Below are 15,755 nucleotides of genomic sequence, written 5' to 3'. Positions count from 1 at the left end.
GCAACGAAGGACAGAGTGAAGCAGGAGTTTAAAATAACCTGTTTTCTGCTGCAAGTGCAGGCAGGTTAGCAGGAGCAGAAGAGTCTGGGAGGAAAAGGAGGATGTCAGATGTCTGCCGGTGGCTTTTATGCAAAGATAAAGTCTGAGGCCCAAAGACATTTGTGCTGTTTGTAAAATCCATTTCCACTTCTACAGAAATTGTTGTCGAGGCTGTCTGAAAGGGGCTGTAATTATCTGTTGGATCAGTTATCAGAGACATGGGAAAGATCTGGGGTCAAATTAGTTCCTGATGCAAATCCTCTGCTTGCTTCATAGTTATTGCAAAGTAGACTTTGAGCCTTTTTGAAAAAAAAAAATAATAGGAAAACTGCTGGACTCCCAAATGTAGTATATTTCTCGTCAGATCTAATGTGCTGAAAGGATGGGATTTTCTGTGAACTTTTCCCAAGCTGTCTTGCATTTTTTTTCTCTCTTTGAGAGGGGGAGGAGTTGTGCCTAAAAAAACAAACCCAACCTGTCGTTCTCAGCTCTGCCAACCTGTCAGTCCAGCCATGCAAGAGAGGGAGAGAGAAAAAAGGAGGGAGTGAAGCAGAGATTCTTTCAGATCTCAGCAGATATTAAGGTAAAACTCATTTCTGATTTCCTGAATTATGCTTGTCTGTGTGTGTGTATACATGTAAATAGAAATTGTTACCTCACAGAGTTTTAAACTTACTAAACGACCTGTATGCGAATAAACAGTTTATCTTGTTCCACGGGAAGTGTGTTTTGCATTGTATCCTGGCAGCTTGTTAGCTGTTGTTTGGAAACATTGTTCTCTACAACACAGAAATTCAGGAGACTTTGTGTTCATTTGAATATTAAATACGGGCAGACCTACAGTGCTTGTACAGAGACATGCTTGGGAAGGATATTAAGCCGTGTAATTTCAGGGCTGAGTCCAGCCTCTAATTACTGAAGAGCAGGATGAGAACTTGTTTGAGGAGGGAAGTTCTTCCAAAGCTGCCTATTGCAGGGCTCTTACACCTTCTCCTGGAGCATTTGGTATTAGCCCGTGGTGGAGACAGGATACAGAACCAGACAGACTGTGGGTCTGATCCACATTGGCAATTCCTACATTCCTCTGTTCCTGGCTGTCCATTTCTGGTGGGTTTTTCCAACTTGTCATTACCAGAGGAGGAACAAAGCAAAGGTGCAGAAGAACCGACCGCGGGAATTTTTCAGTTAGGAGGGCAGACCAGCAGAGGCACTTTCAGCTAATACCAGAGGAAATTGAAGGTTACAGACTATGAGAAATGTTGGCTAAAATGAGTGTGAGTCAGAAGAAATCGTTCTGGTCCAAAGCTTGCCTTATGAGTCTGGTCTGGGCAACCAGTTTTTTAGAGCTATTGTGGGAAGAGGGGCCTAATATGAAGGCATGAAATACAGGAATGCACACAATTTTATTAGGGCTGAGTAGCTGTGTGCAAGATCACGTATTAATTTGTGCATAAAACTATATCTGCAATGAGTTTGATGAGAGAAGCTGGTTTGTTATAAGAATCTACAAGCAAAAGTAAGCAAAGAATAATTATTTTATCCCCATGAGATATAACCCTGTTTCTGTATTTCTAAATCCTGGATAAACATTTCAAACTGTAGTGAAAACTAAAAAAGTTTTTCTGGGTAGGTTGAGGCTCTAGGAAGGTCATGTAGAAGGCAAGCTAGTTGGTAGGGTTTCCTTTCCTCTCTATTTTCATTCCCACTCTCATGGAGTGCCTCTGGAAGATAAGCTGTCTAGTAACACTAACCCAGTGGATAGAACATGGTGGAAAGATTATTAAGACAATACAATTGTTATGCTACTCACTGCATGGCTTGCAATGCCAGGGATTTTATTACATTAGCTTCCTCCTGTTGGTAAACTTCCTCTAATACTTGTGCTTGTTGCCATAGGTTAGGAAGGAAACTCTCCTCCTCTGACAAGTAGCCACCACAGAGCTCTGAGCCTGGAAAAAAGATAGAGGTGATCCATCTTAGGGGTGGTCTGAGGGCAGTTTGTCCTCATTGCCATATTGCAAAAATACTTCAAAAGCCCTTAGATTGCATCTCCTTTCCTTTCCTCTGGTTGCCTGAGCTCCTGGGAGCATTCAAACTGGTGTTTCATATTACTTCTGACACACTTGTGGTCATACAGAATGACTGCAAGCTTTTAATTGAGCACAAAACAAATGTTTTACAGATTGTGTTTTCTGTATTTTTATTCTAAGCTTTCCTGCCAGAACCAGAATGCAGAGGTGAATGCTTTTTCAAGTGACTTTAGGAGATGGACAAGAAGTGAGGATGCACATCCCTAACATCTTATTACAGTAACAGAAATTAGTCACTGAAAGAAGGAAAGGGGGAAAATTAATTATTTTTCGTTATCTGCAGAGACTGTACTAATTGGTCTCCCAGCACTTTTGCGTCTTCCTCTTGCTTTCTCTTTTGTTTCCTTTTGCTGAGGTGATTTAAAGTAATGCAAAGAAGGCTTGAGGCATTTACATGACACATTCTACAATATTGATGGGCATTTTTGAAATGGGAGCAGGCAAACATCCTGATACACTTGTTTCCCTGCTCTTACAAAAGGGTGTGAATAGACTGATACAAGAAGGCTGTTTCCACTAAGTCATGCATGCTCCCTAGAGATATGTACTGCCAAAAGCAAGGATTATAGTACATTTTGTTAAATTGCTTAGCACTGCTTAGCAAATGTCAGTTGATCAGTCAGAGTAAACCAGTAGCACACTTGCTAAATTCAGGCAATATTCAAGCAATCCATAGGTTAGACATATTTCATCAGTGCAGCTATGATGACTCAGCACCACAAGTGAAGGAAAGAAATATCAGAAATACAAGTTCAATTCTTACCAAGATTTCTATATGTTTTCCTTCTGGAGGAAGAAAGATCCGGAACTGATGTATCAGTCATTTGTTCAGGAAGCTGTTTCTCAGGATGCAACCTTTTGCGAATGAAATGTTACTAGACAAGGGGGCTGAAATCTGTGAGACACCCTTTTGGCAGAAGGGATTCTGATTAGTCCTTGGAAAGATCAGTTGGAAACCACTTCACACTGGGAAAGTTTCTGCCTTTCAACAGGACACTGCTGATTCACTTCATTTTGTATCTTCTGGTAAGAAGATTATTCTCTAGATGGGTTGATGCCTTGTCCTTCTTTGTCTTATTAATTACCTTTCCTCCCCAGCATTCTTGCTATGAGTATGAAACCGTTCTTGGGAACAGAATATCCATTTCCATAGCTTGCTGTGCAATTAAAATGCCAGATGATAAATACAAATAAGTCAAATAAACAGAAAACAACCTCAGATTTCCATTTGCTTTTTAAACTGGGACAGGAACTTAATCCAATTCTTTAACTGCTTGACCATCCTGTCTAGCAGGAAGGAATGCTGCAACCCAAAAACCATTGAGCTGCTTTTCTTGGGGAACTGTTCATTTTCTGTAGTTTGCAGTCAGGATGGTAACAATGGTTCCTGTTTCTAAAGCAGCTAAAAGTCCTGTTTTCAGAGTGCAGACGGGAGAATATGCTTCAGCTACTCAAATGTGATTTGTGGTGGCATGCTGGATTGGAGAATTGGAACAGCAAAGAGAGTTTCAGTCCTTAATTTCCTGTGGAAGGATTCAGCTGAGGAAGCATTGCATTTTTGGTTTCTCTTTGCTGTCAACATGGTAGAGGATGGCAGGTAAGTGCTAGGCTGAGGAGGTCTAAAAATTGACATTTGATAAAAATCAACAGTCTGGGAAACAAATTGAGCAGAAGTAGTTTCAGTGAATGATTTTTCAGACAGGTTTTCCTGCACTCCAAAGGAAAAGCAAGGCACGGTCTGACTGCAGAATGTGAAATGAAGACTCATTAGGGTAAAAGAGTAAAACTAGCTGGAAATTTTCCATATATGAGAACTAAAGGCATCTCCACTTGTGAGGCAACTTTGAGCACAAAACATCTCTAGTTCATTTTAAAATATTCTCTCTCAAGCTGTTTTCAGAATGGCATCAGAATGAGCTGTGTACCTCAGTTTAAGAGCATAGATTTTGTGTTGCAGCTCCAGCATCATCTTGTTTCTCTGCAAGACTGTATCCTGGTTCTGATCAGAACTGATCTAACATTACAGGTCTGATTTCTGACATGGCCAGATGGTCAGGTTTTTTTTCTCCAAGAAGCACTGATCCTTAACAGCTCTGGAAGAGTGTACATGTTTTCAAACTGGCAATTTCCCACTCAAAGATAGCTCAAATGAATTGATATACAAACTCAATATTTCTAAAAGAAGATGCCATAAAACACATTTCTGCTTTCCACCAGAAATCTCAGTGGGAAAATTCAAACATCCCTATTTCCACTCACAAGCATTAACCAGCTGTTTGACTATTAATGAAAATTCTTTTACTTTTCCAAAACTGAGTGAGAACTCTTTCCAGGAGTGGTCTGTGGTGAGATTTCTAGTGCAATCTTGCATTGGATAGGCTAAGAATATTCATCTTTTCATGGCATTTTATCACACAGCTAGCTATTCCCCAAATAAATGAGGCAATTAGTGCTTCCTGGAAAACAAAACAAAACAAGCAAACACACAAAAATCTCCAACAAACATTGCTGAAATAACTCCTCTGCGTTTCTGTTATTCACATCTCAGTAAGATTTGATTTTGACTTTTTCAATGAGAATGAATACTTAGGTCTTTGTTTCATCTACAAGAGTCTATTCAAATCAAGTTAAATGATTGGTGCAGCAGTTTTGGATTGAGGTGCAGTTGCCCTGGTAACAATCAAGAGTGAAATCAGAACCTTCTGAACAGCCAGTGGAATGTGGTTCTACTTGGATGACAATAGGTCAAAGCATTTTAATGAGTAAAAACGTAATCCAGTACAATAGGATTTATTGCCACTATGTCATCAGATTGACACTATTCCTACAATTTCTTTAGCTTGTGACAGCCTTTAAGTGAAAACTATTTAGTGGAAAACCTTGTAAAATGCTATTAATCATTTTATTTTCCAAATCAACCAAAGAGTCTGTGTCTCGGGGGCTTATAAAGAATATCTTCCAAGTGAGTGAAATTCAGCCTCTCTGCACAAAGCCTTAATGAATGGCTGTTCTGGACACAATGGTTCTAAGAACTGAAGGCTCATTTCTGCAGGGCGCTGAGTACTCTGGTCCCAGTCTATTGGAGAACTTAAGCACTTCCTCAATTTCTTGCTAACAAAATAGTTTCTGGTGATTTCCAGGATGGTTTTTCATCCTCTTAAACCTGATTTTATTTGCTGACAGACAGGACCTTGCGGGATTAAGTCCTAAACCAACACTAGAAGAAAAGACTCTCTGTTCAGCAAAGCAAGGGCGTGGGACAATATTTCATCCTTTCTACTGACATTTTTCCAACTTCCCCCCAAACAAACTTTTTATTCCGAAAGACTCTGAAGTGCTTTCTAAACTGATAAAACACAGCCACTGCTAGGAGCAACAACGCATAAAACCAGATGAGGAGAATACATTGCTGCAGTTTTAAGGAAATATCAGATCAGGGTTTGAAAGTCTTCCACTCTCCCCTGAAGCCAAAAGCATAAGCAGTTTGTCTTGGCATCCTTGGGGATGTCAGTGTGGGACTCCTGTCACACATAGACATCTAGAGTTATCTGTTTTAATGATAAATGGTAGAAATGGCCCTTAGCATTCATTATAGATGAGCACCTCACTGAACCTTCAACTGATTTCCCTTTCAAATAGATAGATGTCAGTCACATTCATTTTACTTCAATATGAAAAACAGATTCTTCTCAGTCAAACCTCTGTCCCATGCATATCCTTTCATTGTTGATATGAGGCTTTTACAACAATAAAACTTAAAGCTAGTAAGTATTGCTCTCTTTGGCATTGTTATGTAGTTACAGAGAACAATTGAGCCAGACAATGACACAACCTGTTTCTTGTCTTCCTCAATGGGAAATGGGCTTTGAGTTTTGTGAGGTTGTTCATAAACAGCCAAGGGTGTGTAAGGAGAAGAATGACCTCAAAGCTGGGTTTTACATAGGAGAACAAAGAGATCTCAAGTCCTGATTTGAAAAACACTCGGAGACCAAATCAATGTCATAATGTCATAATTACCAACACGCGTCATAATGTTGTTGGAACCCACTTGCTGCTTCTGCCTTTAAACACAAGCTCCTCTCCTAATAGCTGTGCAGCTGTCAAGCTTTGTAAATGATGTTTGTGCTGGCTGTTAGCTGGGAGATAACTTCATCTATCTAGCATTCATATGGACTGGAGATTCATTCTTGTTTCTTTCTGAGGGATGTTTTGTGACATTATTGTTTTCAGATTGCTTGGCCTTTGTTACAGTTCTTCTGGCTTCTTTCCAGGACCTTTCAGGTTACTTTTTAGTCTCCTTAATCTGTACTTTCCCTCCTGAGCATAATAAGAATTGCAGTTGCTCCCAGACTTAGACACCCAAGTAGTGTGACTTGCTTTTTCTGTGGGAAACACCACTTCATGTTTTTCACAGACTTAATTCCCTGAAGATCTTTTGAGTATGAAGTGAATACAGCTTAGCACTACACAAAATGTTCCTAAGGAAGAATGCCACCAGTCCAAGTTCACATGATTTGGAGCTTGCCAGGCCTCGGTAGTGTTCTGAGGTTTAGTTAATAACCTACGGATTTGTGGATCTTTTGAGTGACTCTGGCTTTGTGGCAGGAGTAAGTGATGCTCTGTATCAGTGAAAACAGGAGGGGAAAAAAAAAAGATGCAGGGAAAATAAAAGCCAAAATATCTGTCATATAGTCAGGGTGTATCACTTCTGAATTTAATTTTGCTGATTAATTACTCTTCTAACTCCCAACTAGTTTGAAGAACATTGTGGGGGTCGCTCAATGAAAATTTCAAACCAAAGAGTGAAATTCTGCTTAGGATGGTTCAACAGCATGCTGACTACAGCCCTACAAAGTTAATATGTAATACATGAGAGAGATGCTTTTCATAGAGGCATATGAGGTAAAACAGAAAAAGTTGTTTCCCAAAATTATCCTTTGGCAATAAAACAAATTAAATTGCAGTTTAGGCCTCTTTATCTCCCTCTCTCTCTCTTTTTTTGGTGTTGACATTTGTAATGTAACATTTTTATTTGACGTATTTTTGTTAACATCGTTGTGATAAGATCTGCTCACTTGTTCGCAGTGTTTGCCTTTGAGAAGTAAAACAGGAAAAACACGGCTGACTGAACAGGTTCATTACAAATATCTTGAAATGAAATGAACCTTCCACAAGTAGCTCCTTCAGTCAGTAGTACTGCGGAGTGAAAATGTTCCATATGAAGATCAGGCACAGAGACAAAGACTTTGGGCACTGAGGGAGACATTAGACGGCCTCTGTGCAAATCACTGAAAGACAAAAATCCAATGAAATAAATCCTAAACTCATATTTATAGTTAAAGGCAAGTTTTATACATAGGTATGTGCCATTAAATATGTGATATGGACTGCTATTAAAGAGTAGGCACTGGCAAAAGTAAAACACAGCTCTGATTCAAGATGAATGCTCCCATCTTTAAAGGAATGAGTAACTTAGCGAAATGTGTTTCAAAAGATGGGGAGAAGAGACAAGAATTAAACAAAGATTCTGAATTTCTTAAAATACTACTTGCTGTGTTCACAGCCTTATTCAGGTGGTCAGGAATAAGCTTTGGGATAGCTTAAGGGATCTAAAAGGAAGTTTTGCAAGTCACACACTGAGGTAAAAATCAGGCTCTTGGATGTATGGTCCATACACGCATTGACACACATGATTTTCCACTTCCACATTAATTATTCTTGCACAACTTCAACGGTAATTTGGGCTACTGAAGCCTGGAAGAGAAAAACAGTTGAAAATGAGCAGCCAACACCATGCTGAGTGTAAGTTCTGAAAAAAAATACAAGCAACTATTGAAATTTGTAGTAACCTGCCTTTCCAGATCACACGCATCCATGCTGAGACCAAGGCTCATGAGGATGCAGACACAAAGGTTCAGCCATCTGCTCTACAAGGGGTTGAAAGTCATCTCTGAAAGAATCTTCCTGTTCCCAAATTTCATGTAGATCTCAGTGGAGTTAAGTAGGAATATGGAAAGTCTATACTCTGCCAAATTATGCGAACCAAAGAAAATGAAGATTAGAGGAAAGCCCTTGTTCCTTAGGAAGTATTGCTCTAATTCCAGCAAACCGAGCCAATTCTGACGGTGGATACTGCCTGTGGTGATACTAAGAAACCCAACAGCTAGCCCTGATCCAAAATGAGACATTGAAGAGAATCACTTTGCTGACTTCCAGACTTCGGATCAGGCCTCTGATCTCTGAAACCATTCAATACATTTCACAAGCTTTTGAAAAGTGGTGACAAATACAGTCTAAAAAATGTGGAAGCATGTCTTGGTTTGGATGAAGTACCTAAACCTTGGGATGCCATGATGGACTATGGGCTATTCTAATCCATATACAAAATGCAGTAGTAAGGCATCTAATCCAAGCTCAACTGACACCAACACAAGCCTCTGCACTGTCAAAACTGCTGCCTTTTGAATTGGCAGGATTAAAATTTGCACAAGCCATATAAAGAGTCCTCTGATCTTCAAGTAAGCCTTTGGCTAAAGACATATAACCTTTTCTTCTCTCAGTTGTTTTTGACATGTGTACACAGAGCTGGGAACACTGGAATACATGGGATCTAACTGCACCTGGTGTCTACTCTCCTTTCTTATTCTAGAGACATATTTGAATAAAGAGTGCAACAGGAAAGATAAGTGACTGTGTTCATATGTCCCCTTCCCTGGATATTTGATTTACAGCGTACTCCAGAAAACAGAAGAAAAGGATTATGCTTTCTGTTTCAAGGAGCAGTAAAGAAAACAGCCCCTGCAAGTGGAAGAACCCCTGTAGAATACTGTCTCTTTTCTGCCCCCATACTCATACCTTCTTAACAACCCCCTGTGTTTAGAGAAGAGGAACAGCAACACTGAACTGTAGCAAACAACAGAGCTGAGGGTGTTGGTCCTGTTAACCGAAAGTGGCGGGCATGATCTGATCTCATTCTGTCATTGTTCATGCCCTGCCACTTACCTATTGTTGAATACATTATTACATCATGTCTATTAAGAGCTGCAACAAACTGTTCTATTATTCCCTGCCAGCAAGATACAGTGGAAAAGTTCCTCGAAGATTTTTTTCTGTGCTCGTGTAGGCTGAATAGAACTCACAAAGCTCAATGTGTGGAGAATATTGCCAAGCTATTGAAATTAACTTTCAGTGTGTGCAGATTTTGACATGAGTGTGTCAGGAAGAAGGAAACTGTAATTAGTCCTAATACTTATATTCAATTGCCTCACAGCTAACTTAGATTAAAATTAAAGCCCAGGGGGCTGTGCCTGCTGAAGTTACTGAGAGGTTGGCTGCTGAATTGCACTGGAGGAAAACTGGACATAAAATGAATATTTTCAGTTCCATATCTGCATAGCTGTTACATGCATCAGCTTTACCACTTTCTAGAACTGAGGCTGCAGGAACCCCACCAGAGATAGAAGCTCTGATCCTATCAGCTCAGCCCTGAAATGCACAGGGTTCATACCTCATGGGCTAAGAACCAGAAGGAGGGCTTTTCAGGCAGCAGAAAATGATGATACGATGATTCATGGACTCTGCTGCTCCTCTGCAGGGGGGTGGGCAGCACTGGTCACACAGCAGGGTCACCTTTAAGGGTTGGCCTCCTGTTTGCTGTGCTCCTTGCTTGGGGATGTAGCATATGAAGGCAGTCCCAGCACTGATGCAGGGAGGTGGCTGCTCCCTGGCTGAACTCTGCCTGTGCACTGCATGTCGCATGTGTTTCTACCACCTACAGCTGCACCAGGAGATGCTGGCATGGGTCTGGAGCTGTTAAAAGCATGCTGTGCCCAGCTGTCCCGGTATAGGAGTGTCTGGGAGCTCAGGGCTGAAAAGGGGAAGAGAGTCCTGAGTGTGAGCAGTTTCAGGTTTCACCCCTGCCAAACTGTCTGAGACAAAGAATGGCAGTGAGGCCTGAAATAAAGAGTTTCAAGTTGCCAGCACTTTCCATTTCTCTTGGTATTTCAGTGTTTCCACTGCTTGCTCTTGGCTACGACCAAGCAGTGCATATGGTGTGAATAGATTAAAATAGACATTTTCAGCTTTCTACAGATTCTGGGAGTCTCTCTGAGTTGTAATCAGGGGCCTTGCTCATTATAAACCCGTCCCAAGGCTCTGGTATCCACTCTTCATCAAGAAGTAACCATCAGAGCCTGTCATCTCAAACTAAAGGGGCAAATTTCTTTCTTTCTTTTTTTTTTCTTTAGTTTTAAGGAGATCTGGTTTCACTTAGATGAATTAAATGCCAATATATCTCCTACTGGGAATTGTTTCAGTGTCGATTGCAGCACAGTTGCAATACTTTAAAATGCGTGCAAATGTCTGCTGCTTTGTGCTATTTGTATCTATCTTAGAAAATGTTTAATAAACACTTATACACTGATATTCCAGGTCTTCTTCCTGCACTGAGGTTTTGAATTAGAAGTCCAAGAATTATCCTTTTCTCCAAGCTTAGCATATTTAAAGTGTGCTTTTAGTTCTGTATTTGGAATCTTTGCAGTTGAAAGACCTATATTCACAAAATGATGGAGAGGAATGGTGTTCCTTGTAAGACAATGCTCTCACAACTGTGTATTTCAGTCACACTGCTGGTTGAACTGCAGCCCAGCCAACCTCTGCTGCATTCAGTCATCTAATCTGAAGTGATTAGTACAAGGAAACTTTAATTTTAGGGAAATTTGAGCTGTTTTAAAGCTTTGCTCCAATGGCTGCATATAAATCATTGTGAATTTAAGAGTTTTGCAATCAAAGCTCATGGTTTGGGTGTGCTCCTCTCATTGAAGTCAACACAAGAGCATGTATGATCTGACAGTGCTCTGGTTTGTATTCAGGGATGGAGACTCCTCTCCTTCAGCTCTGATCCCCAGGGCTCTGGCTCTGGGAATATGTCAGGCTCAGTTTAGGGGAGTTTGCTTTTTCCCTCCCCTTGCAGAGATACCCTTCAGTAATCTGTGGGAATCTAAGATGAGATGGAGATAAATACAAAAGTATATAAATATTCTTACTCTCCATGTCACAGAACAAGAATATGACTTTTCTGATGCAAGTATTAGGGGTAGTTGGTTCCCTTTCTAAAAATGAAGGGAGGGAGGCAGGAAGGCAGGCAGGCAGGCAGGCAGGAAGAAAGGAATGAAGGAAGGAAGGAAGGAAGGAAGGAAGGAAGGAAGGAAGGAAGGAAAAGAAGAGTCTCAACTGTTCTACAATAGATTTATTTAGTTTCTGTGATGGTTTTTTGTTGTTGTTGGTTGGATTTTTTTTTTAGGGAACAAGTATTTGAGTCAGTTCCAAGGCAGCTCAAAAGGCTTCTACTTGTCACATTTCTGGTCTATGAGCTCAAAGACTTCCAGGGTTACACAACAATGACTAAAATTGAAAACCTTTCAGACCTTTTCCAAAATGAAGTGGGAAACTGAGGTGATTGCTAAGCCAATGCCAGAGAGGGATCCACTTCCACGTGTGTGGAATTGAGCAGAGAGGACCCAGCTTCATTTGGAAGCTTTGAAATTGTCTTATTTTTGATTTAATCTCATATTCAGAACATAATTATTCTGGAACCAAGATCTTCACATTGTTTTGCTTAATGCTTTACAAACAGACTGTTGACTGAAGTTGTCACTGAACAAAAATTTGCTTCTACATGTTTACATAATGGGAAAACACAGTCATAAAATGGGTGTAACAACAACTCGTTAGGTATTAGGTTAAGGTGCAGTACAGGAATTATCCCCATAAAACGCTAAACCCTAAACTCAAAATATCACAACGAAGTTGCAGGTTACACTTACTGAAAGCCTTTAAAAGTCTTTAAGCCTTAACATGATGCTTAAAGCTTCTGAGAGAGCTGATGACAATCAAGAGTGCTTCTTGTACAACTGCTCTATTCAAGAGGAACCAGATTAAGATGATAAATATAATACAAAGGCTTGATTCTAGTAGTGTTTGCTTTGTTGTAACTCTTAAATGGATGTAATTGGGTGCTGAGTTTGTTCCTAGTTCTGCCACTGCACTACTTTATGGCCTTTTAAACCAGTGTATGTACTTACCTTTATCTAATCAGGGAGGGAATTTCAGAGATACCAGTTTGGGGGTCCATGTGCTGACCCTACGAACACAGCTCTCTGCAGCAGCAATGCTGCAGTACACAACACAGCAAGATCCTAGCCTTGGCTCAGATAATTTGCTCAGAGTATTTGCTTATTTTCTGAACTCTGAGACTGATTCATAAAGAAGACCTTCTGAACTCTCTCTGGCATTTACCCTAATGAAATCTTTGAGATTTCTTAATTACTCTCTTCCTTCTATCTTGCCTAACTTTGCTGCTCAATTTTTATCTCTAATAAGCCAGTGTGTAGGGGTTAAATATGCCTATATGTATGGTTACTAAAAATACTGTAAATTTCCATGCACTTCTTGCTCTGAAAGAGGATAGTATGCAAGAGGAGGCTTATAATGTGTACAAACATGCCCAGAAGCAAAGGGGGGAAAATAAAACACATACAGAAAGTAAAAGCAAGACAAAAAAGGGTGAGGGTTTGTGATTGTTAGAGGAAGGTGAATACACTTCCTGGCAACATCTGAGAATCATTTACAGCAAGTGATCCATGAGCCTTAGTGAGTTGGGAATGTTTTTAAATCCTCCCCCATACTCTTTGTTAATCTTTACCAGGTAGTAGGGTCTTTAATGCAATTCCTACGGGCATCTCGGGATGTGTAAAATCTTTTGTCCGTTTTGAAAAATAAGATATTTGACATGGCTCCCAGATTGAGATGCAGAAGTCTGGTTATAAGTCTGTGGTCTTCTCCTCTTTAAACTGAGGTAGTAATAATAGCCTTCAGACCGCTCTGCAAAAGGCAGAATGTCTCCGTAGAGCAAGCGATGAACATCTGGCCTCAGTGCCTCTTGGTTGAAATAGGAAAATCACTTTCAAAAGTGTCCCCATGAATGAAGTGCAGACCGTAATACAAGCTTACATAATTCAGGAACATTGAAGGATGTTTTTTTTTTTTAAACTTAAAACGTTCTGAGCAACATCAGACAATATAAAAGAGTTATTAATTATGATGCATGATTATTATTGCACTCAGGAGACTTGAAGAGGTAGCCTGGAAAAGTTCAGATTTGGCTCACCTTTAAGCACACCCAAAATACTGGGCAACATTTGTAGATGTTTTTGAGTGACTGAGGAGGCTATTTCCTAAGACTTTCAAGCACATTTGGGATTTTAGGTCATTTGGGGCACGTCTCCACTGCACAATGCCAAATGGCTCTGAGCAAGCCAATTTTCAACACGATGGAGAAAGATTAACTGAGAGCAATATATGTGTTACTTTTCCTCTGCACTGATTCTATTCTAATCCACCTAGCTCCAGGGGTAGATTATTTGGTTCTGGTTGAAAAGGCTCTGCATCATGTTTCTTCTTCTTATAGATCTACTCTCTCTATATCATATATTATATATTACATATTATATGTTAAATGCTATGTATGTTGTATGTTATATATATATGTTATATATTATTTTGTATATTATGTTATATATTTATTATATATTATAGGCATACTCATACAATTGTTTTGCAAAATCCAGTCCAGCATCTGAATGCATGGCTTCATTTACACCAGTCAGAACCCCACCTGAGGCACTCACAGGAATATATATATAACCACCACCTGTGCTTAAGAAGGACCCTAAGTAGGGTGGGGTCTTAATGCATGAGGAATCACAGAGTTCTCTCCAGTGCATCATGGACTACTGTACAATTTGGGTGGACTTTTCCACTTAGTTGCATGTCTGACAGTCTATCGCTGTTGCCAATACCATCAGTACTTAAAGATGGTACCAGCAAAACACCATTTCTGAAATAAGATTATTTGCTGAAGGCAACAGCAGCAAGTGGAATCAACTCAGTAGTCTTTTTTTCATGAACTCGGAGCTCTGTTTAGAGCAGCAAGATGTTTGTGAGTAATTTAAAGGCACGCTCGTCCGAAGCAGTCAATAAGAATAACAGCATAACCCTTGGTATGTGTTGTGTATAATGACATATTGACTCCTGCTTACAATGTGCTTCATTTTCACACCTCACATCATGAGCTTCTTCAAACAATTGCACAACAGTTTCTAGCTTTTGTTTGTTGTTAATTATGACTTATAAGATGTTAGGTCAGGAGTCGTCAATGGACTAAGCTAAAGTGTTTGTTTAAAGCAATGAGTAAAGCAAGTCATATGAATGTTTCCAAAGACTGTATTCCAAGAAGTATTTTTGGAAACATTAATGTTGTGTTTTTTAATGCAGGCCACATTCTGAGGCTACGACACCATATGTCACATTCATTTCTGTACTGAAAAGAAAAAAAAAAAAAAGAAAAGAAAAAAGAAATGGAAACTATGTTTGGCTTTTAAGTGTTTTTGGAATAGTGTCTATGCATGCTTGTCATTGTTACTTGGATGGGAGAAGCTTTCTCAGTCTGTTAATCTAGTCCATCCAATGTATATTACACTCTATGGGCCTGACTCTCTTCTGCAACTGTGTGCAGTCATTTATACGTTTGCAAAGTGAATGAAGAGCTGAGAAAAAAAGACTACGGCTGGGAATCATTTTTGTAAATTCATTTTCCATGAATACTCTGGCTTCATTGTATGCCTACATCTGAACTCTTCTCACATGAAACCAGCTTAAAAACGGGAATAGTCTTTGCCATTTTTCCACTGAAAGCTTACAATTTTGGAAAATGAGAGTTTTTCCTCAAAAAGTGGTACATGCTTCGGATTTTTCAGCATTATATGTGTTAGGGGTTGGGATATAGTAGAATGAGTTGGAGAGCTGTAGGAAAAGGCATCTGCTTTTTTCAGTGCTGTATCCTACAAGTAATTCATAAGCATCCTGTATCACTTCAGCTAAGTCCTTGCTTTTTAATGGATTTCAACTGACGAGGTCTCAGTTTCTAACACAAACTCTTGTTATTAGTCAATGAATGCACAGCCTGGCACTTCATACTGCTGAAATTCATACGGTTACAATCTGCCAAGACATCAATTTTTTCTCTGATCTGACAGAGGAATCTCCTAATTCACATCACTTTCTAAAGCTGTGCCATCCACACATTTTGTTAGCGCATGTTCGTTCCAAATTCGTTAATAAAAATCTAAACACTTCTTGGCAACTGGATTTTTGTTGTTGTTGTTTTAAGGAATTATTTGTGAGGGTTTGCAGGACCTCAGAGAGGTTTCTTTTTCCCGTGGGCTGCAAATGTATTTCTTTAGCTCTAGATCAGTAAAAAGAAATCGCTTGACCCATCTTTTTTTCTGTGCCATATTGAAATATCAATAATGACAAATGTGTGGTTGAAACATTTTCTGGTTAAAGCTGAACTTGTCGGTCCATGACACTGTATTCTATGGCTGAATGAGAACGTTTACCTAGGCATTTCTTCTAGAGTGGGAAAACAAACACAGAACAAAAAGGAACAACTGACTAAATGCCTAAACTGACTAAAGGAACAAGCCTAAATGCTTGGCTACCTTTCAGAGAGCTCATGCCATCCCTGTGAGTGTTCATGAAAGCCCATCCTGATTTGATTGCTACTTC

At 39.7% G+C, this 15,755-nt stretch overlaps 1 protein-coding gene across 10 annotated transcripts in view; it reads left to right on the top strand.

The window, feature by feature from the left end:
* KCNJ16 (potassium inwardly rectifying channel subfamily J member 16) overlaps positions 1–15,755 on the top strand; it is a 30,769-nt gene that overhangs the window by 11,705 nt on the left and 3,309 nt on the right. For 5 of the 10 annotated variants that reach the window (XM_042833026.1, XM_042833029.1, XM_042833030.1 and 2 more), the window contains one exon: positions 528–622. The exons of 2 other annotated variants lie outside the window; for them this stretch is intronic. The gene's annotated coding sequence lies outside the window, so the exon portion shown is untranslated. Of the gene's footprint in view, positions 1–480; positions 623–2,921; positions 3,156–3,528; positions 3,727–15,755 lie in introns of all 10 variants that reach the window. 3 more of the 10 variants (XM_042833031.1, XM_042833025.1, XM_042833032.1) reach the window with 2 other exon arrangements.

Source organism: Centrocercus urophasianus, unplaced genomic scaffold, assembly GCF_019232065.1.
Source record: "Centrocercus urophasianus isolate 14NV4802_14NV808 unplaced genomic scaffold, USGS_Curo_1.0 seq_40, whole genome shotgun sequence".
Lineage (NCBI taxonomy): Eukaryota > Metazoa > Chordata > Aves > Galliformes > Phasianidae > Centrocercus > Centrocercus urophasianus.
The sequence above is the reverse complement of the archived record's forward strand: the minus strand, read 5'-3'. Positions and strand labels throughout refer to the sequence as shown.